We start from the raw sequence: 24,452 nt of genomic DNA, 5'->3' as shown, positions 1-24,452 counted from the left end.
ACCTCCTGGCCCTGGGACCCCTAATTGCCACAGAGTCTTGGGAATGATAGGGGTATTTCTAATTATCATCTAGTCTCAAGTGACTTGTGAATGAGCAGGAAAGCCTGTGATCATAGAATTCAGTATTTTTGGACTTGTAGTATTTTCTTATTCCTTCAAGAGAAGATACATGCATCTCCATTATTTTCTCTGGTTCTGTTGGAGATGATTTTAAAAACACTGTTTCACTGCCAAGTTTATGGGAGGGGTGCTCCCCCTGTCTCATTTTGCCTAAGGTAGCTTTGCCCCTAGTTTCCTAAAAGCTCTTCTGGTCCGAACTTTCTAGAGTTGTGAACTTCTAGTGTGCATTTTAGTCACCAAACTGCAGCCATGTCAGTCACCGGGTGGCCCTTAAAGTGAATAAAAGTTGGGCTATAACGGCAAAGGCCAAGGAATCATGTTCATGAGATATGGAAAGGAGAAAGCAAAAATCTCTGTTACAAATCACTTGATTATTGAGTCACATGAAGCTAGAGGGATTTAAAAGTGTCCAAGCCAAGTGACCAGTAGGGCACAGAATGTTGTGCAAAACAGTATAAAGTGGTAAACAGTTCACAGTTAATCTCAGGTTAATGCCCTTCCCTGCACTTCTCTTCATCTAAGTCTTTTTGAATTAGCCTCCTTACACCACAATCCCATGCTGCCCGCAAACAGCCCTTTAATCCAGCCCCAATTCAGCCCCAATTCAGCCACTTGGGTGCTCAGGACACCCCCGCGCCGCACGGCCACCAGCTGCTGCGTGTGCCTTCCCGCCCCGCTGCTGCACTCAGCCTCGCTGAGCCGCCCTCGAATACCCCGCCCCCCGCTGCTCTAGCGGGCTCTCGTGCAATTGTGCGTAGTTCTCTCCCCTTGTGCTAACTCCTTCTCATTTTTGTCTCCATCCTTGCTTTTAAGTGTTTTATTCCCCCTTTGGGAACTGACATTTGTTTTTCTGTCTCCAGCCTCGCTTACTGTGTTTTTCACCTGGTTCCCCTGTTTGTATTTTCCCTCTGCCGTCTCCCGCTGACCCCTGTGCCCCCCGCCCCGCTCCCCGCTTCCCGCCGCCGTGCTCGCTGCCATGCCCCCTTTTCTTCTGTACCCTCCCCGCTCCCGCCTCCCAGCTGCTCCTCCCTCCCTGCACTTCGCCATAAATGGCGACCGTGCGCACGCGCAGCGTTGACGCGCAGCGGGCGCGCGCCTGGACCGCGCCCAGCACCCGGACCCCTGGCCCCCGGAGACACCAGCCCACCCGCCAGACCTACGACGCCACCGAACTCCACGCACTCAACGCCGGTCGAATCCCGGGCTGCTATCGAGCCACCCCGAGACGCACCCACGGACCCTTCTGCTGCCACTCCTGCAAGTTCACCTGCATCCGGACCTGCACTACACCAGCACCGACCAAGCCGAGCACCAGCAGCAACCACCTCAAGTGCATCCTGCTCAACACCCGCTCCGTCCACAGACACGCCGTCGAGCTCTGGAACCTGCTCGACAACACAGCCCCAGACGTCGCCTTCCTCACGGAAACCTGGATGAACGCCTCCTCAGCGCCCGACATCGCCATCGCCATCCCGGACGGATACAAGATCACCCGGACTGGAGGAGGCATCGCCATCGTACACAAGAACACCATCCGCATCACGACCAACACCGACGACACCCTCCCACCCGCCGAACACTTGCACTTCCAGATTCACATCAACCCCAAGACCACCCTCAGAGGCACCCTCATCTACAGGCCCCCGGGACCACGCACACAATTCAGCGAAGACATCGCCGACTTCATCAGCCCGCACGCCCTCAGCTCCTCAGACTACATTCTCCTCGGGGACCTCAATTTCCACCTGGAGAACAACAACGACCGCAACACCACCACCCTGCTGGACAACCTTGCCAACCTCGGTCTCAAGCAGCTGGTGACCACCCCCACCCACTACGCCGGACACACACTCGACCCCGTGTTCTCATCCAGCAAGGACATCGCCTTCAGCCACGCCTCCGGACTCCACTGGACGGACCACAGCTGCATCCACTTCAGCTTCAGAAGGACCACGATCCACCACCACCAGCAACAGGTCGCACGCAGAAGCTGGAATAAGATCACAGCCGACCAGCTTGCAACTTCCCTGAGCATGAACCCTCCCACTAGCGTAACGAACCCAAGCCAGGCGGCCTCCAACCTCGCGAAGTGGATCAGCAACTGCGCAGACGACCTCGCCCCTCTGAAGACCCCGCCTAGCAGACCCGGCAGCAAGAAAGCACCATGGTTCACCGATGAACTCAAGTGCTCCAAGAAGAACTGCCGAGCCCTCGAGAAAGCCTGGCGCAGAGACCCAACACCGAACAACATGACTGCCCTCAAGCTCGCCACCCGAAAACACCACCAACTGATCCACGCCACCAAGAAAACTGCATTCAAGGAACGACTGGACAACAACGCCCACAACAGCAAGGAACTCTTCAACATCGTTAAAGAGCTCTCCAACCCCAACGCCGGCAACAACGACATCACCCCTTCACAAGACCTCTGCAACTCCCTCGCCTCCTACTTCCACAACAAGATCGCGGACATACACAACAGCTTCAGCACTCAACCGACGCACGCCACAACTGAACCACCGCCCCCCACCACCACACTCCGCGCCTGGACCCCGATCATCACCGAAGACACCATCCGCACGATGAACTCCATCCACTCCGGATCTCCAACCGACCCCTGCCCTCACCACATCTTCAACAAGGCCGACGTTGTCATCGCACCCCACCTGCGGGACATCATCAACACCTCCTTCAACACCGCGACCTTCCCGGAGAGCTGGAAGGACGCCAAACTCAGCGCTCTACTACAGAAGCCATCAGCCGACCCCACCGACCTCAAGAACTACCGCCCCATCTCGCTGCTCCCGTTTCCTGCAAAAGTCATCGAGAAGACTGTCAACAAGCAGCTGGCCGCCTTCCTCGAGACGAACGGATCCCTTGACCTCTCACAGTCTGGCTTCCGGGCCAACCACAGCACCGAGACCGCCCTGATCGCAGCCACCGATGACATCCGAGCCCTGCTCGACAATGGAGAAACAGCGGCCCTCATCCTCCTAGACCTCTCCGCGGCCTTCGACACTGTCTGCCACCGTACCCTAGTGCAGCGCCTCAGCAGCGTCGGAATCCAGGAGAAGGCACTGGAATGGATCATCTCGTTCCTCGCCGGAAGGACACAGAGAGTCCGCCTCCCCCGTTCAGATCAGAAGCCACCGAAGTCATCTGCGGCGTTCCTCAAGGCTCCTCGCTCAGCCCAACCCTCTTCAACGTCTACATGAGCCCCCTCGCAGCCATCGCACGCCAACACAACCTCAACATCATCTCCTACGCCGACGACACCCAGCTGATCCTCTCCCTCACCAACGACCCCGCCACCGCCAGAACCAACCTACACGAAGGGATGACAGACGTAGCCAAGTGGATGATGAACAGCTGCCTGAAACTGAACTCGGACAAGACGGAAGTCCTCATCCTGGGATCTTCACCCTCCGCCTGGGACGACTCCTGGTGGCCCCCCACCCTGGGCAGCGCACCCAAACCAACAGACCACGCACGCAACCTGGGCTTCATCCTGGACTCCTCCCTCTCCATGACCAGACAAGTCAACGCCGTCTCCTTGTCGTGCTTCAACACCCTGCGCATGCTACGTAAGATCTTCCGGTGGATGCCCACCGAGACCAGGAAGACGGTCACCCAGGCCCTCGTCACCAGCCGTCTGGACTACGGCAACTCCCTCTACGCCGGAACCACCGCCAAACTTCAGAAGAGACTCCAGCGGATACAGAACACCTCAGCACGACTCATCCTGGACATCGCCCATCGCAGCCACATCTCCAGACACCTGAGAGATCTGCACTGGCTCCCGGTCAACAAGAGAATCACCTTCCGTCTCCTCACCCACGCACACAAAGCCCTACACAACCAAGGCCCAGGATACCTCAACAGCCGCCTCAACTTCTACGCTCCCACACGCCAACTGCGATCGACCGGCCACGCCCTCGCCGCCGTCCCCCGCATCAGAAGAGCCACCACAGGAGGAAGGTCCTTCTCCTACCTGGCCGCCAAGACTTGGAACTCCCTCCCGACCCACCTCCGCCTGACCCAGGACCACCTTGCCTTCAGGAAGCAGCTCAAGACCTGGCTGTTCGAGCAGTAGCGGACCCCCCCTCCACCAGCGCCTTGAGACCCTCCGGGTGAGTAGTGGACTATATAAATGCTCTGATTGATTGATTGATTGTAGCTAACTGCACTGCATCTCAGGTGCCCAAGCAGAGGGCGCCGGCAGCTCACCTTTGCTCGTTGGCCCACTGCCAGCGCTCTACAGCTTGCTAGCAGTCCAGTGAGCACAGGCACCCTTCTTCTGTTCCTTGGTCATATGGCAATCAACTCCCATGAGGCTGACAGGGCAGCAGGGGTGTGTGACGGCCCCCAGCGATCCAGAGTGCTGTGGAGCAAAGAGCAATGCATTGCAGGAGCAGAGCAGAAGCAGACATGCCTCTCAGCAGAGCAGTAGTCAACGTGTCTCTCAAAGCATCGCTCAAACGCAAGGTGCTCCTCTTCCTCTGAATGAATTACCTTAAAGGAAAATGGGATGCATTTCAAAAGAAAAAATTAAGTTTTTCTTTTGATTTTTTAAGAGTAGGCAGTGGTCTGTTGGACCACTGCCTGCTCGCGGATCACAGACTACTCTAAAAAAAGTTTTTGCAAACAGTCACAAAGGGGTCTTTTGGGGACTCATTTCTATTTGCAAATGGGTCACCACCTACTTGAAGTAGATGGTAAAGCTTGAATGTCTTGCAATCGCATTTCAGTCAAAAAACATTCACAGATACCACTGCAATTCCTTATTATGAAGGGCCGCCCTCAACACAACCCTTCCTAATACCGAATCGCAAACCCAATTTGGGATTCGGTAAAAGGTTAACAAATTGTAAATTGAACCTTTGTACATTGTTAATGCCTTTTGCATGTGCAAACGGCCCGATACACAGACTCGGGCGCTTGCGAATGAAAGAAACAATTTGCATATCTGGCCCTAACTGCACATTTCTGACACTTTTGTTACCACCATAACTGCCTGACAACAGGGACACCCTGAATTAGTTTAATACTATTTATTTTACTTACACTTGGATATTTGAAGAGTGATAACGTTAACCTTAAGGCATCTTGGCACTGGAATCTGGAATACTTAGTTGGGAAGAAAATGGCAGTGTAAAAACTGTGGCAGGGAAATCCAGTGTTTTGCCACACCAAGAATAAAACTCATCCACCAAAAGTAGTACACTTAAACCTAAGTGCCATTACTAGGGCTCCCTTCTCTGATCCTAATTGCTTCTTGACATATATCATACAAACGTGTGAGATAACAGATAATAGCGTGAATCCGATAAGGTTTTATGGACCAAACAGAGTGATTTAAACAAGGTGGGTTTGGTTTTTCCCTAAGGCTAGAAGGACAAAAAGGTAGCTCCAAAACTGACCTGAAGGAGGCTTCCAGTTTTACTCACATTCAGTTTCAATTTGTTCTTACGCATCCAGGACTCAACATTTTGGAGGCAATCACACAAAAAGTTGCCCTCTTCCCTGAGTTACCTTCTATCTTGAAGAATATCTAAGTATTGTCAGCACACACAGCCACCGAAAGATAAAAGGGCTAAATTACAGCAGTCAGAAGGACCATATATAAATTAAAAAGCAATGAAGGCAGTGCATTCCCTGGGAGTTTCCATGTATCAGATTATTCTTTTTTTTAATAAAAATGGCCCAAATAGACTCGCATTATTCTATCTGGAAAAATATTCTGGAAATGAAGCAGAGCTTAATCTGTGATTCCAAATTTCGCCAATCGATTTATTAAACTACGGTTATAAATGCGGCTAAAAGATCTAAAAGGATCAGGATGGCAATTATGTTTGAATCTGCACAAAGCGAAGTGCATCTATGACAGCTGTTGGAATAATCTCAGTACTGCATGCCATTGGAAAAACCTGCTTGCATAGAAAGCAGACAGTTTGGGGATTTACCTGATTAAAGTCAACTCTTTCGAGGAGTTTAGCCAAATAAGGCAATGGGAAATAGGTCTAGTATTTCCAAAACTGTTTGGATCTAACATCATTATCTTTAATAATGGGACAAATGAAGTGCCTTTTTTAGATCTTCAGGAATGCAGACAGTTATGAAGGAGGCATTAATGATGCCTATTACAAGGGGATATATTTTCAGTTCAAGACTTCCAGTATTTAGCAAAAAGTAAGTCTGTTACTGAGCCAGAATACATCATTTGAAATCGCAGTGCCAAAAGCATTATTTTGGTCACAGCTGATATTCTTAGCCAGTGCCAAAGTAGTATTTTTTTACAATTAGGAGCATGCAAGGGGTGGAGCCTGACACCTGAGAGCATGGCAACGCTCTAGTGGAGCTCTACGAATGGCCGCTCCATTGGACCATCCTTCCCATCATTAACCCACCATAGCACTTTGTTATACATAAAGGGAGTGGAGAGAACTCATTCGGAGATGTTAGAATCCTGGCAATGCAGCAGTGACCCAGTGGCTGATCGAGATGGTGGGGAAGACTCTCCAGCAAGGTGAGAAACGCTGCTTAAACCCGACACCTTACATCTCTCAGACAGGCAGCGTAGCCCATGGACAAGAATCATAGGACTTGTAGAAAAGATATTGGATCTTCAGGCTTGATTGAAGGGGTACAAGAGGCGAGACTTTTATTGCTTTCCCTGCACTGCACCCTGAGATTCCCAAATGGATCCCTACTAGGCCAACGGAAGCCCACTAAGGAGACCAACCTGCTTTTTCCTTCATTGGAGATCTACTGTAACTCACAATCCACAAAGCATAATAAGCCATAGAAAGGGCCCCTACTTGGATGCTGCTGCTCTTGTCATACCTGGAGCTTAATGGATCATAACAGGGTCAGTGACATGGGGCAGGGCAGGAACTGAGGCTCACAGAGAAAACAATTATGGTATAATTTCAGCAGCCATGAGACATGAAGCCCCCAGCCCCATCCAAATAAAAGGAGATCCCAGAGACCAAAAGAGCCTATTTCTTCTTCCGCTACACCTGCCTTTCTAGTAGGCACCAAATAACCAGGCTTGTTGGGATAAGATGGTGTAGGGGATCAATCTCACTCCTGTACATGAATACAGCTGAACACTAAAACCTTACAGAGTGCATAGCAGGGAGCAATTGGCTGAATCCTTTTGACTGCCCCCCGCCCCCGCCCCCGAGAAGTCTCAAAAAGAAGAACCCACAGACCTCACACAGCGATTACGATCCATGGTCGACAACTCTATAGTTGCATTTACGAAGCCAGAGCTTGCAACTTGGTGCACCATTATGAAGTGACTTGCAACACCCCCTGCTCTGCTAGCTTGTGTTGCCCCTGGGAACTATAAACAAACTGAACCATTCACAGTGCAGTGAATTGCCTCAATTGGCATTCCAAACAGTTCCAAATCAGCCAGACAACTCCTCTATATGAAGCCAGTAGTAGGGAGAATGGCCAAGGCTGTGACAGATATTGAGACACCACACTAAGATACACCACTTAAGGTGATCATGAAAGAATTGGCCGTCCTGAGATCAACTGTGTCAGAGGTATTTGGATAAAATATCGGAAAATAAATATTGTGATACAAAAATATTTATATATTTGGATATCCCAGCCTCTAAAATATAAATACCACAATATCTATGGGATTTATATTTTGGGGGATGGGATATCCATCACCGTTGTGATGGAGTAACCGATCTGCCGAAATCTAAATCAGGTGCTTTGACTTTACATTGTAGCATATTGTATATTCTTTTGGTCTGTTTTCTAAGTTAAGGGGCACTTTGGCTAACAGGTTACTCCATTTATAGTTGTTGGAATCTTTGCTCTTTTGGAATGCTTCTATAAATTTATAGAGGGTAGGTTGGGTTCTGCCTAGTGTGGATTGGAAGGCATTGTATCATCCTTCCACTGTATTGTTTCAAATTCAAAGGATCTTTTTTCGGTTATTCAAATAAACAACCATAAAAGCACAGTTCGATAGACAGAATTTAAATAGAAAAAGGTTAAATCGATCTAAAAAACCTCTTCCAGAATTAAAAAAACACAATTCATCATGTACAATACAATGTTAAAAACAATTTAAAACATTTATCCCTGATGCTCTTTCTAAATTTTAGTGCTAGTTTTAAAAAATCAGTTACAAATAAAGTGCAATCGTGGGTTAGCCGCTGTAAGTAACAAAGTGCAGGTCTAACCTGTGTAAAGTTCATATTTTTGAGAGGGGCTTTAAGTAAAGCCTCCGAGGTATGTCATAGTAAGGACAAATAAATAGGAAGTGCACCAAGTCCTGCGGAGACACATTGTCGCAGCCGCAGGACGGTAGCACTGGTCCTGGTGGTTCCCCTTGGGAACGGCAAGCAGTAAGTGAAAAAAGTCCAAACGGAATCTTGTTAGCAAAAATCTATCAAAGCCCGACATTGGCCAAGACAAATACGGTTCCACACTAGGTGTAGATTTTATTACAATATATTTAGGGACACTGCTTTTGTTCAGTTCCACCTCCTCTCGATGCAGATACCGAGAAAGGGAAAACGTTTTCCTCACATATGTAACATCAGATCTGCTGATAGAATCAGGTTTTATAAAAAGCTCAGGACGCCCCAATTCTTAGAAGCAGTCTTTCAAGTATTTGAGGCACGGGATTTTGTGCATATTGTCCCAAGATAAGGCTTCTCTCAGAAGTTGGTGATTAAGTGGCAGGTCTTTGTTTAGCCAACAATTTAGCCAGCAGATTATAGGTCGTAGAGCTATAGTATCACTTAAAAAGGGGACGCCTAGTTCTTCATGCACTATAAAACTGGTCGTTCCCCTTGGGACCCCCAGCATCTGTTTCAGGAAATTATTTTCTACTACCGCCAGTTCATTGATTGCCGCGTGCCCCCAGAGCTCGCTCCCATAACAGGCTAACGCCACACTCTTTACCTGGTAAATTTTTAGCAGTGCAGCAATTGGGCGGATGCCCATTTTCCTAGCAAAGCTAAAGATCGCCGTGTTAGCCCGAGTTAACACCCCCCTTTTCCTCTGTCCTGCAGGGCCCCAATTCAACTGGTTATCAAACAAGACGCCCAGATATGAAAAGGTTTTTGTAGTAGGGATCTTCTCCCCATTAACATGAAATGAGAACGTCTTTTTGTGGCCCTTCCCTACATTCATTACAAAGGATTTTGTGTTGTTAATGGCGAGATCTCGGGATTTCATGAAGCTGTAAACGGAGTCAAGTAACGATTGAAGCCCTTTTGCGGTCCTTGCCAACAAAACGGCATCGTCCTCATAGAGTAAAACGGGTAGGCCTTTGCGCCCTACATAGGGGTAATCTGCTCCGGTGTTTAAAAGGTTCTCCTCCAAATTGTTAATATATAAATTAAAAAGAAACAGAGATAAAATACAGCCCTGTCGGACTCCCCGATGCACCCCAAAATCCCTTGTTACCTTTAGCTCTTGGGAGTAACGTACATTGGCTCTCGTGTCCTGGTGCAGATCTGCCAGCAAGTTAACTAGATTTTGCTCCACGACCATGTGGCCCATGGCCTCCCAAAGCTTAGCCCGATTGACACAGTCGAAGGCTGATGAGAGGTCCATAAAAGCCATTTGTATTGTGCCCTGACGTGCCAAAGTGTATTTTCCCAGGACCATATACAAATTGAGACACTGTGAGATCGTGGAGTGGCCTGGCCTAAAGCCGTATTGGATCGGGGAAATTATATTATGCTCTTCCGCCCAGGTTGGTAATCTGTTCAAGATTATCCCCCCCGCTACTTTGACCACAGAATCAATTAAAGATATTGGTCTGTAGCAGGACGTACTATTACGGTCCCCTTTCTTGAACACGGGAACTATCATGGAGACCCCCCACGACCTAGGGCATCCAGATACAGCGGCTGCATTAAGCACAGCAGTAAGAACAGGCGCCCACAGTGATATACATGACTTAAAAAGGTCCGGGGGCAAGCCGTCGGGCCCTGGAGCTTTATTACTTGTTAAGCCCTTGATTCCCTTTTCAACCTCGCTAATGGAAAAGCACAGGGGGTTATCTTCTAAAACACCATTTTTAAATTCTGCTTGTGGTAAATTACTATTAAAAATAGAGCTAAAATGAGAGACCCACTCATCTTCTGGTATGTTAGTGCCTAAAGCGGGGTTACCTGTTAATTCAAAAAGAGGTTTATTTATGATTTCCCAAACCTTTGCACTGTTTCCAAGGATTTGGGGATCTAACAGGTTTTCCCAGATGGAGGCCTTCACTTCTGATTTGCATTTAACTAGGGCCTATTGTTTGCTTTGGCTTCCTGTGCCAAGGTGCTGTCATTGACATTCCACTGTGGTATTTGGAATTTGGATTGGCATCTGTGCCTAGATCAACCCAAGAGTCTTTGAAATAATCCATGTGGGGGCTCAGTTTGTCTTCATTTTGTTGGTACAAGGGGCTTTCTATTTCTATTAGTAAATTATAGTAGTTGACTATTTCTGTGACAGGGACAAAGACTCTTGCTATCTTTTTTTTAATTTCAAATGTGAATTGTCTGTTTGCGCAATATTCTACACATAGTTCATATTTTTGAGGTGTCTCCATATGCTTTGATTGAAATTACTGTAATAGATTTGTATGGCTGTGTGCGGGTACATTTTAAAATGGTTTGAATGACTTGGTCAAAATCTATGATTATTTTTTGGGGGTTGTGGTTATTGGTTTTCTGTTTAATGTGGTTTAAGAGGTTGTAGTAAGTGTTGCTTTGTTTATTTGGTAGTTGGGAATATATAAAAGGGATATTTGTGTTTTGATATTCACCATGTATAGTATATATCTGATTGAATGGTTTGGGGCACATTCCGAAGGCGCCATCCATCATCCTTGTTTGACATTGGATATGTTTTACTAAGTTATTTGCTGTGGGGAATATTAGAATGTATTTCTCATTATTCAGGTTGTCAAGTAAATGGAAAGGTTCTTCATTATGTCTAATGTAAATGTTCAGGTATTTGTTTGTCTTGATATTTTTTAGGGGCAGGAGGAGTATCGCTGGTAGCTTTTTTAGTTTGTGTAAATTAAATGTTTTAAAGTTGGGATAGGTGGTAGTTGATCTATTATGTGCAGAATGTTGGTGAATACAAGATTAGTAAGCCACAGACTCTAACACACAGACCTAGCTGTGGCAAATTCCCTTTTCAGGACGAAATCCTCACTCACCAAGGGTGACATGCTTCCTCATATGGGATTCTCCTCTCAAAGGAAAAACCTAGTTCCTTTGAGGGCTTCAACCCCCTCTCTGAGAGGGAGGAGCACAGGGATGTTTTAAATTTCTACTCTCTTAGGATATTCTAAATCCATATGTGATGAGCAATATAGTGTGAGCGAGGGCGCAGCGCAAAGGAAACAAAAAATGTGCAAGATGTGCGAGTAAAACTAGCTAGGGGACGCAAAATATAAATTTTATTCTGGAGCACCCTCTGCCAGGATTAAAAATAGTGCACCAGCGACATGGATTTAAGTCGCAGTAGTATGGTGGAAAGTAGTGGTCAACATGTTTCAGCCTAAAATGCCCCTGAGTAGGGCGAGGCTTTCTTCAGGACCTATACGGATGCTGCTGCTACAGTGCTTAAGTGAATAAACGAAAAAGGATATAAGAACCAGATGTGTTCATGTTCCAACTGCTCCGGAAGGTGAATTTACCCGCTTTTGCTGGGCAAGGAACTCCGCCTCAACCTGGTGACAGCTCAGGAGGGAGCACCTCATGTTGCAGGCTCATTCTGAGCATGGGGTATCGACGGAGAGAGTGGTGCCCCATCCTGAGCTGTCGCTAGGTTGAGGTGGAGTTCCTTGCCCAGCAAAAGTGGGTAAATTCACCTTCCGGAGGGAATTTCCCACAGCTAGGTCTGTGTGTTATAATCTGTGGCTTACTGATCTTGTATTCACCAATATTCTGCACATAATATACCCAAGGATTTTGAACGTGTTTTTTGTCTGATACCTTTTGGGGATATAATCCTTTGCAGGTCTTTAAACTTCCCTAGGACCCTCCTGCTTGAAATTTGTTGTTGTGTTAGTATGGGTGGTAGTTGGCCTGTGATGTGTTCAGGGACTTAAAGCGGTGTTTCTTGGGGATGTTGGTTGTGAATTCCTGGCAAAAAGAGGTTGCTTCTCTTATATCTTGTAATATAGCTCTTACTTCAATTTCTATCTCATTTGTGGAGTGGCTGTGCTCTCTTATATGAATGACAACACCATCTTTTGTAGTTTCCCTCCCATAGCAAGCATTAGAATAACATTTTGGACCTAATTATGAATTTGGCTGTCCATCGACCATCAAACCCGTGGTGGATGTGTGGTGGTGGTCAAGGACCTCTGCACCGGCGGTCTGACCCGTGTAGTACGACTATGTCAGTAAGACCGCCATAGGACCTCTCTAATCACCAAGGCCCTGAGATCCCTGGCAGTGGCGCAGAGGCCTGAGTTCGCAATTTGCTTGGCGGTGCCACTGCGACACGCCAAGCATATTATGAGTTTCCTCACCCCCTGGGTCCAGACAGTGGTGCTCACGCCATGAAAATGCTGGTAGTGAGGAAAGTATGGAGCCCTACAGGGCCCCCTGTTGCCTCAGGACCTGGGGATACATGCTGAGGGCACATGTTGTGCCCCCTGTGTGCATGCACAACAGTTCCTGCACAGCATGTACTACAAAGTTCATGATGTGCAGGAACTTCCTTTGGTGCTCCTTGGGCGCTGAAGTTGAAAGGCTCACATATGAGCCTTTGAACTGCACCGCCACAGGACCACTGCGCTGCCAGACCACAAATTATCTTGTAACCTGGCGGGCGGTAGTTGACTTTGACTGTGTTGGCGCATGGTGCTGGCTTGGCGGTCAAAGTTGTATTCAGGCCCTTAGTACATTTCCAGTTTATATTTTCTGTTGATGCACATTCTTGGCTGTATGTGTAGCTCATATGATCTAGTAACTTTTTTCCATTGTGTGAAGTGATATACTTTGCTGCTTCTGTCATTGTATCTGCAAGTAATGTATAGTACAAATATGTACAATAATTAATTGTGTTCATTTGTTCTTTACATGCAAAATTATGCAACTCAACTACTTCTATTTTGTGTACTTATATGTATGTTCTGTGAATATGTTTCACAAAGTTTTGCAACTTTTCCTTTGGCGAAGTTCTTATGTGGAGTAGGTGCATTCTTTTCTGTTGGAAAGTTTGTTTCAATTTAAATGGTAACTTGGTGGTAGTTTGTAGAGATGGAGGTCATTAGGTTTATTTTTACTCGCTGTTTAGGTGAGTTTAAAATGTTGTAATCATTTATGTATACTTAATTTCTTCTCTCTTTTAGCTGTTTGTGGTACTCTTTTTCAGGCAGATTATACATTTTTCAAGTTGTAGTTTTGTCTTTTAGGAAGTCTATGTGAAGAGAGAAATTTGAGAGTATTTTATTAATTGCTATTTTACATTCTTAAGTGTATTAACATGTACGTTTTAGTTTACAAATACATTTTACTTACTTGGTTAGGTAGATGTTGAGATGCATATATTTTTTGGGATTGCTTTGTGAGAGGGTTGGGCAGAGTTCCACGTCTTGCAGCGTTTGTCATTTTTGAAGTGTTTAGTTGTTTAACTTAGTGTGTGTCAGAAATGGGGTTTCTAGTTGGCTAGGGTATGTTAGACAGGACCCACTACTCTAGTCAGGGCAAGTCAACTACACATCCTAAAATTAACCTGTGCTCACCCACCCTCTGGTATCTTGGTACAGAGCAGTCAGGCTTAACCTAAGAAGCAATGTGTAAAGTATTTGTAAAACACCAGTATTACAATAATCCAGTGAAAACACAACAAAACGACTCTACACCATTTTACCGGCCACACTAGGCTGACTTCTGGCCATAGTACAGATACAGCATTCTCTTCCCACCTCCCCCAGGCAAGGCAACACATTGATTCTGGCCACTCCACAACACAGGCATGTGTGCAGCTAACACACAGCGGCAAAATATGGCAATCTTTGTGTCTATACGGCACAGACATGTGCAATGGTTAGATATACGCTGCAGGCACCCTGCATGAAGGGCCAGGAGTAGTTTTGGCAGTCCTAGCAGGGCAGGTATCTGGATGGGCTGAGATCCAGCGATAGTTGTTGTGGAGATGAAGTCTTTGATGTCCCTGAGACTTCTGGAATAGGGGGCAAGCCAACAAGACCTTAAGGTTCATGGGTGAAGCAGGGGTTATAGAGAGCTCTCTCTTACTGCAAAGGTAACAGGCCAACACAGCAGAGCACAGTGCAAAGTTGCATTCCCTCCTGGCAGCACAGAAATCAGCAAGCAGCAGAGCAACACAGCAAAGCAAGTGGCAAAGTGGCAGTCCCTCCTGTCAGGGCAGCTCCTCTTAGATGCAGAGCCTCCTCAAGACAAAGTGCACTATTTTGGGGGTGTCAGAGGTCCAATACTTATACCAAAATGTGTCTTTGCAGTAGGGGAGACATCAAAGAGGCATTTGAACATCACACGATCTGTGACCTTGCACAACCCTATTCAGTTGCAGGTGTCAGCCCATCCCTCCTAATCTACTTCAGAAAACCTCATGAAAACCTCCGTTTTCCTTCATTTACCCCTCCCTTTCCCTACCCCTTGAGGTTGTATGTTAGCGCCATGAAACCGCTGGTGAAAGTGCGCTCTATAAATAATTTTAAAGTAAAGTAAAGTAAAGAGCCTGGTGCTGGGCCATCAGTATGCTAATTTCACACCCGATATCCCTTTCATGACTGCCTAGAGGGAATGCAGAAAGTCCAGTAGTCACCCATTTACCAGACGTATTCAGAGTCAGACAGAGGCAAAGGGTGATTAAAGTAAGGAAATACCAACTTTCTCAAAAGGGCATTTTCAGGACTGCAAATAATGTTACCAAAAGATGTGTTTTTAAATTGTCAGTCCATAGACACCAACTCTAATTTTCTATCTGCTCCCAATGGGAAATAACACTTAAAAGATGTTTTGAGGAAATGTCCATGGTAACCTATGGGAGATATAGGCCTTGCAGTAGTGAAAAATGTTGCAGCTTTTCTTGACCAGGACATGCAAAACTCAGACGTACATGTCCTACCTATTAAATACACTGCACCCTGCTCTTGGGGCTCCCTAGAGCCTAGCTTAGAGGTGTCATACGGGTCTTGCAAGTAGGTTAACATGCCAAGTTGAAATGGCAGTTTCAAAAATGCACACATGGGCTATGGAAAGGTAGGCCTGAGCCATATTTGCAGAGCTACTGAGTGGGGGCACAATCAGGGCTGCAGGTCCACTAGTAGTATTTAATTTACAGGCCCAGGGCACATATAGTGCACTGTACTAGGGACATACAAGTACATATAAAAAATTCACAATTGTGGATAAAGCAATGTGATCATGTTTAGAGTACAGACCATACACACTCTAACACTGTTTAGCAGTGGTAAAGTGTTCAGAATCCTAAAGCCAGCAAAAATGAAGTCTGCAACACAGGAGGCAAAAAGTCTGGGGATACCCCACAAGAATGCCAGGTCTAAAAGTGTGCCTTTTATACTGATGATTTAATTGTTCATCTGATTTTCTTGGGTAAAGTTGCTTATACTTTTATTCTATTAGTTAGTTTAGTTTAGTTATAGTTTACATATTTTATCACTTATGTCCTACTATGGAAAAAGGTTTTAATTTTAATGTGAGCTAGTATGATATAAAGTTTGAAAGTTATATAAATACATCGAAATCAAGAACATGGCATCTGCTTAATGCTCACCCGATCTTGAATGCACACGAGCCTCACACACTTTGGCCACTGCGGTCACACCCTAGCCACTTGGCACACACAAGGCTCAACGTACAAGAATCCCGGAATTGTAACATATCCATTTCCGACGGCCCGGCGAAAACCCTGCCAAGTGCAAAACTAGAATCACTAGTGGAACACACACAGAGGCCCCCTGCAGCGGTTCCTCACACCGAGGAAACCTCCACACAATAGAGACATTAGCAGTTGCCAAACAAACACCCCAGGCGCGAGGCTCCAGTCACCGGGCGCTCACGAAATAACCCACAAAACACCACACATGAACAAACAGACATGTGGCTCACCTGATCTCCGCGCCGTTACAGAATGCGCGCGCTTGAATAGTTAAAGCCGCGGAACCCTTAAATTACTTTGTCTATGTCAGTTGCTGCACGTACTGACACATGAAAAAACACCACATGAGGAAGCATAACTTAAACATTCAAGTATACTAAATTGTGTACAAAATGCAGAGCAATGTGTATGATCGAATTAAGCACCAACAAGTATTGTTGAAACATTTCAATGTAAATTTTCGTTTACATTTCTTTAATGGTATAACTATGACTTGCATTTTAAATGACACTAACTATTCCAAGTCTATCACTACATCACATGTTGCCCTGGCAACCCATCTGATCCTCTAGTGGCTTCTCTGTACTACTATAAAAATGCTCATTTCTTTGGTGAACACAGATGTAGTGAACTTGTCCGCCGAAACGCGTCTGGTCGTTTTGGAATGAATTAATCTTTGATCTTTAACCAACGAAGTCTGTGCCTGTTTTGAATATTGCAGAACCAGGATATATATATATATATATTTTCAAAAGAGAACGAACCCAGTCGGGCTCCTGTCCACAGCCCAGCAGCTCGAATTCACCACAGCACAAATGGAATCCAAAACGTGATTTCTTCAAAAATTGAGGTATTTTTATTATTTTACCACACCATTAGTGCAAAAGAGGACGGTCGACGCTTTTCGACGGATGCCTTCAACTGGACCATGGAGTCCTGTGGTCTAAACTGTCCATTTAAAGTGTAAAGTGCATAAGTCCCTTCTTTATTTCTTTAAAAATAGACTAGACTGTTAACGCTGTTAATCTATTCATGTCTAATGGCCATTATTGTCCATCATTGTTGCTGTATTTACTTTAACAGAAAGACATTGTGGTAAAGTACCCAAAGAAGAAAAAAAAAGGGGTCATATCAACATTATCTGCGCCTGGTTAAAAACATGTAATTGAAATTCTAAAATATCGGAATAGGGGAATTTTGGAATTTATACAGCTCTAAGAGTACAATGTGCGATGTTCAATTATCATGGTGTAGGAGGGTCAGGGATAGGGGAGGAGAAAAAGGTAAAGATAGCGGAAAGGGAACCAAAAGGAAGAGACAAAGGAAAAAGGAAAGACAAAGAAAGAAACAAACAGATCCTTTTAAAATAATATTGCTTTTGTAATAACAGTGGTTAAATTAACAAGATATACATATGTTACTATCCATTAATTTCATTTCATTTAAACCATCCTTTTTAAGATTTATCTAGGTTACAAGTCTCTGAGAGGGAGAAGAAAAAGGGAGAAGAAAAAGGGAGGGAAGGCTTGGAGATAAAGTGTCATGTGCATTGTGCAAAACATTCTGTGCAAATATTTTTCATGTGCAAAGACGCATTGAAGTTATCCTTCTCCCTGTATTCTATCATTCTATCATTTTAAAGAAACAGATAAGGTGAAGGAAACAAGTATTGGATCAGGTTTTTCCCTAGTCTTCTTCCAAATTCAACATTTAATCCCAAATGGAACTGTCCGTGATCATTCCATACTTTTGTCCCTTCCTCATCTCTTCCAATTATGTTCCTATTTTTCTCTCCTCCACCTCCCATCATTTGTTTCCTCTCTTGAGTATCTGTAAGTCTTGATTTATTCCTCATCACATTGTCCTCATGGTTGTTCTTTCCCCGGGGAATTTTTGTATGTTTGTCAACTTACTGTCCAATCGGTTCCATTCCTATATATATATACATATATATATACACAAACACAGCAGCAGACCAGAATTGTGTTGGCCGACACAAAGAAGAGCACTCTTGAGAATTTGTGCATACATTTTCTTTATTCGTGCAGAACCTCCCTCAGCACTGAAAGACGCATTTCGCCACTCCAGCTTTGTCGAGGTCAGTAATATTTCTGTTTTCAATATAGGATTTTTTTTTTAAATTAACATTTGTGCTCTCCATATTTGTGGTTTTATTAGTTAAGTGCAGGAAATCGATATTTTTTATCAATATTTAATTTCCAATATTTTTATGTTTTGATATTTTATGCATCAATATTATGTCAGTGATCCGTGTCAGAAGTCCTCAGCAATACCAGTGAAACTGGGGCACCTGCAAAGGAATATTCTCTTGCCTTTAAAAGATGATGATTGACCATCAATTCTCTGATCCTCACTCAAAAAAAATGAAGAATTGGTGTTTGACTGGACTACAGTTTAAATATTCAGTTGCGGAGTCCTCAGACTTTATGGCTGCTCATGATAAAATATTGTGGGAAGCCTGCCTAAAACTGAGGTACTTTAAAGAAGCGCACAGAGGGCACTGGTCAATCAAGAAATTAAACATGTCCAAAATACGACCAGAGATTGCCTGAGGGCGAAGTAGTTCACATGATAGAAACAGTGTCCACCTACTATTGGAGAACGCCCCTCGCTGATGTCATTCTGGACCCACGCAAAAAGCTAAGTTCAAGATACTTGACAGGGGAGAGGCCGTCTGAAAGTGCAAACTGTCCTTTTGCATGACTTTGACCTCTACCCAGACATCTCTCACCAACAGCCTTGATGGCTAGTTGAAGCTAAATAATTAATCTTCAGGTTATGGAGATTAACTGGATGCCCTACAATAGACGCATAGCCACAGGAAATGTATAAAGTTGCTTAGTATGAATGCCTGTTAACTAATCTACATGATCAACTAAATAAATTCCGCTACATTTTAGGGGACATTATACAAGACCGGTGAGGTAGGAAAGAATGCAGGTTCATTCAGCTCTACTTCACGTTGAGGACTTGGCACCTAGGAAACACCAGATTGGGCCATTCTCCCAAATGCATGACAGTTGCTTCCTAATTGACTCGTTGAGACAGCAAAATGTCCTGGAAGCAGGCCATGTGCAGCAGGAAATTAATGTTTCTCCGTGCAACAACCGCCCTGGTCGCTTTCGCCTCCTCCAGAAGAACTTCTGAAAATATACTATGCCAAATGCCACAGCGTGGCTGTCTACGGTGCGGGGTGTGGGGCTATGCTGCCGTAGAAGCTCTTCAGGTGGTAGAGAATGGTTTTATTAGGTACATGTTGGCAACCCCAAAAGGTGCTCCAACCTACGGTAGCCATATTGAACTGGGTATGGATTATATCACGGACAACATCAAAATCCAGCCCATTCTTTTATGGCACCGAGTTTGGACCACTGAGCAGTGTAACTTGACCCGCTCACTCATTATGGACTGCATGGGTCTGGTCAACTGGATAAAAATCCCTTGGCTGGCCTATGTGAGTAGCTTTTTTAAGGATATAAATATGACTACGTATTTTTCTGAGCCCTCCACCTTGTCAAGCATCTCAAGGAAAAACCTAAAAATCTTATGCTTATCACACCAGAGGTAGCTGCACATATCTCATGAAATTACTAAGATCTCCAATATCCAGATTTTAACTGTACAATCTTCCTTAGGCATTCAACCCTACTTGAAATATCATTCGAATGCTTACGGAAAATACCTGCTGACTCGGTTTCGTTTTAATATATTCTTTCGTATTGTCTCTTTTCCGAAAAAGTAGGACTGGTCTAAATCTATTATTAGGTGCCCTTGTGATGACACATGGGATCAATCCACAATTCACATTACGCTATTTTGCAGATTTTATGAACTACCACGAAAGCGTTGGATTGTCCCTCTACTATCTGCTATGGGCCTGAGATCTTGTTGTCCCGCTTTCATTGCTCTGCAATACCTAGATTCTGAATTCACAGCCAAATGTGTAGCTGGTTTTCTTAAAACATGTATAAAATATCAGCGTTATTATGACTAATTTGCCTTTTTACTGCACTTGCACTTTATCAATAGCTTGTTTAATAACCCCGTCTGATCTTAACTTTAAAATGTATCTTTTTTAATGAAAATTTTGTATGTTGATATAATCCTGTCCGCCGTCCTATTTTTATAAACTGTCTATTGCAATGTATTTTTTATGGTTCCTAAATAATTATGGAAACCGAATAAAAGATATATGACTGACTGACTGACTCGTTGAGTGTGCTGCAGGGACAAGGTTGTAGACGTGGGAGTGCATATTAGAGGAAAAGACGATAACACAATTGGTGGCTTAATATATTGTAGAATTCAACCTTACAGAAAGGGGTAGATTTTAGAGCCCACAGTTAGATACGTAATGGGAAGTTAGTATATACACAAAAGGACAAATACACTTAAATGGTTATTGTATACCCTGACAAAGATTCAGTTGGTTTTGTACAAATTTCTGTTTACCTGTTATTATATACAAAAAAGAAATGTGAATACAAAACAAAGAATTAAGAGCACTTAAGACATCTTTATACACTAGATTCACCAGTTATAAAGAAGCCATGTTTGAACACAATGTATTCATGTTAAGTTACAATCAGGGCCAGGACACTGCATGGGCTCCACATTGTCTACCTCCTGGGCCAACCAATGCATAGGATGGCATGTGAGGCTGCTTGCCTAGGCAGATTGTACTTCTCATTTCCTTCAATATATGTCATGCAGGTGCTGATTCTTTGATTAAATCCTTATAGTCTCAACCAGTACCAATTTGCTTTTAAGCAATGCCATGAACATTTTAAAAAAATTACTATAACAAAATCTTTTCTTTGTTATAAAGTAAGTAAAGGGTTTGCTTTTTGTAGGTGGATTTTTAACAATATGGAGCATTACAATCTAAATAATTTTGTAAACCCACTACCACAAATACAGCATGTGTGTGAAAACCTAAGCATGCATACCTGTGTATTATAATCATATATTCCTATGTATTACAGCATTGTGGTCTTACACACACATGACAATGAGTGTACCACTTTTCTATAATGTGGATTTCATGATTTATTGGTTTGAAGCACCCATCAGCTTTTAATGTGTTTGCTTACTTTCATGGTTCTAGTAGGCCCAGACACCATACTATTTAAGGTTATACATGTGCACATTTCTGCAAAGTATAGCCTTGTATTCAAACCTGCAACGAAAGTGGGTTTTTCGCAGCATAATGAGCTCAGTATTGTATTTATGAACAATAACTTCTCCTGAAGGATGTCCTGCGCTTCCTGGATAGAAGATCATAGCACCTGATCATTAAATAAGGTTTTGCTGAAAGTAGCAAGTTTCTATCACATTATTAGGTTGCATAGACTCAAGTTCAGAGAAAGCTTATATAAACTAGTCCAACTTTTTTGCATTTCAGCATTATGCTCCAACTGACCCATTCCTAGTAAGAGCCTGCGACAGTTAAAACAACAATTGTCTTTAATTATTTTGCTGTTTTGCATGGTATTTTGCATTAAATGCAAGTTAAACTTTGGGCTTTCTAATTTTTAAATATTTACATACACTACACGCTGCTTCTAAATCAAAAGAAGCATTGAGGGGGCACGGTTGAAATCAAAAGTTAAAAGAAAAAACATGACAAAACTTGAAAATAGGAAATTGGCCAAGGGGTCAATTACGATGTCGTTTGGAAACCATTCCAACGAATGGGAAATAAAATATATTCTCTTAACTGCATTGGGAGCTGGGTTGGAGGAGGGAGCAACTTTATCTTTAGCAACCCCGGAATAAAAAAAATAAAAAACCTAATCTTTAATGTCTTTTGCTATTATCGTTTACTTACCGGTGGCTGCCTTTAACAAGCATCCAACAATATATGCATTCTCAAGATATTCGACCATTGGTAGCATGTGATGCTTTCAGATTCCATAGCTCAAGCCCTAAAACAGCTGTTTACAAAACGATGGGCAGAGACAATACTTGGAGGACTTCAGAAAGAAGCTACGAGGCAAATACTACGACCACACAACTCTGCTCAAGTAGCTAGAAACTGACAAGATTTAAGGAAGGTTAATTAGGTATTAATGAAAGATTGAGAGTTAAATTGTAATATATTCTCCAAAGAGATTTTGAAAAATGCTAATTCTTCATGCGGAAATGCAAATAAAAATATTACAAAAGGAAGAATTTCAAAAAGACAAAGAGATTGGGTATTTGATACTAGAAGAACTTCCCAAAAAGAATTATAAACGTCAAGAGGTGATTATTCGAAATTCCAAATGGAAGATTAATATAAGAAAGCATACCAATTAAGTTGAAATGTAAGTGACCAAAAACAAGTTAAGGTTTTCAATTATGTTAAGGAATTTGATCAGTTAAGCACTAAGAAATTACAACACAAAGGAACACTCTCACCCTATTTGAAAGTTAATTATTTTAGAATGAATCCGCAGCATCAGATGAAAGCACATTGGTTGAAAAACCTTGGTTAGGAGTGGTTGGCCCTAGGTCAAATGAGCCCAAGACCGACACTGCCTCTCAGCCAATTACCAATCATTTCTGCCCTCCTCCAGTAAAGGCCCTTAAAAGACCTTCACATAGGTAACTGACAGCACCAAGTCAGCACCCTGGCAGGATCACCCTAGTAGGCAGTGCAAGACCATATGTCACCTATGGCGAGTACACATGCTGCCTCTCAGCCATTCACCACCAGGTTCTGCTTGCCGCCATTAAGTAGCCTTCAGATCGTCCAGCCGGCGCTTCCCAGTCAGACAAGCGGTAGCATCCCCTCAGAAGGCAGCCTAAGACTTATGCCTCAAGACCTCCAAATCCGGACTGTTCTCCAGACTGTCATTGCCCACCTCTGGTTTACACCCCTGGGAAGCCTCCAATTATCCAACCATCATTCTACAGGTCAGCACATCTGCAGAAACAATCCAGGAGATAATGACAGGACCCTAGTTCACATGCCCACTAGGCTTACTCTGTTTCCCAGGCAAATACCACTCATCTTCTTTTCCTAATATCTAACCTGTCCCCCTATAGAAGATGTCTGAGTGCACATAGGTGTCCTTAGATGAAAAAAAGACACGGGAATCTCCTGCATGGTTATATTAAGAACCAAAATCATGCATCTTATATTTCACACTACAGAACTCTCCACTTTGGCTACATGCACCTCTGTTACCTATTACCTCTATTATCATCTCTACCTTCACACTCACATACATACACTCATGCAACCAGTGTCGACCCATGCTACATGCATGGACAGTCAATACGAACATTCCAACATACATCCCACCTATAATCTGTCAAAGCAAAGTTGCAGAACACTCATATTGCAAGACATTTTCAGTGTGCAGGAGTACCTGCTTGTTGCCGACACCGCCAAGATTCATCTGCCTGATTCCATAGCGCCGGAGCGCTGACGACCTTGCCGCTCGCCACTACCACCCGGGCAGCCGCCCCGGGACTACGAATCCCGGCTGCCTCAGCGGCGGTACGCACCACCACTGACGCAACTGCAGCGCCAGGAGGCGTACATAGTCGCCAAGCCCTCGGTGGAGCGGGGGAGACATTTTCCGTGTGCGGGAGTACCTGCTTGTTGCCAACACCGCCAAGATTCATCTGCCTGATTCCATAGCGCCGGAGCGCTGACGACCTCTTCGCTCGCCACTACCACCCGCGCCGCCGCCCCGGGACTAAGAATCCCGGCTGCCTCAGCGGCGGCACGCACCACCACTGACGCAATGCAGCGCCAGGAGGCGTACATAGTCGCCAAGCCCTCGGTGGAGCGGGGGAGACATTTTCAGTGTGCGGGAGTACCTGCTTGTTGCCAACACCGCCAAGATTCATCTGCCTGATTCCATAGCACCGGAGAGTTGAAGACCTTGCCGCTCGCCACTACCACCCGCGCCGCCACCCCGGGACTACGAATCCCGGCTGCCTCAGCAGCGGAGCGCACCAAGACTGACGCAACTGCAGTGTCAGGAGGCGTACATAGTCGCCAAGCCCTCGGTGGAGCGGGGGAGACATTTTCAGTGTGCGGGAGTACCTGCTTTTTGCCGACACCGCCAAGATTTATCTGCCTGATTCGATAGCGCCGGAGCGCTGATGACCTTGCTGCTCACCACTACCACCCGCGCCGCCGCCCCGGGACTACGAATCCAGGCTGCCTCAGCGGCGGAACGCACCACCACTGACGCAACTGCAGCGCCAGGAGGCGTACATAGTCGCCAAGCCCCCTGCGTCGCGGGACGCTCGCGGGATGCCCGGGGCTAAGCCCGGGCAAAGGGCGGGCCATCTGTGGCCATCCGGGGCCGAAGGAGGCCGGGCCGGGCTACCCTCCATACATTTACACTTTGATAGTGTCATCATCCGGAAATGCGGTCAGACAGGTACTTTAGCTGTACTGTAAATCAACCCACTGCTGAATATCC

The sequence above is a fragment of the Lissotriton helveticus genome, chromosome 7 (assembly GCF_964261635.1).
Source record: "Lissotriton helveticus chromosome 7, aLisHel1.1, whole genome shotgun sequence".
Lineage (NCBI taxonomy): Eukaryota > Metazoa > Chordata > Amphibia > Caudata > Salamandridae > Lissotriton > Lissotriton helveticus.
The sequence above is the reverse complement of the archived record's forward strand: the minus strand, read 5'-3'. Positions refer to the sequence as shown.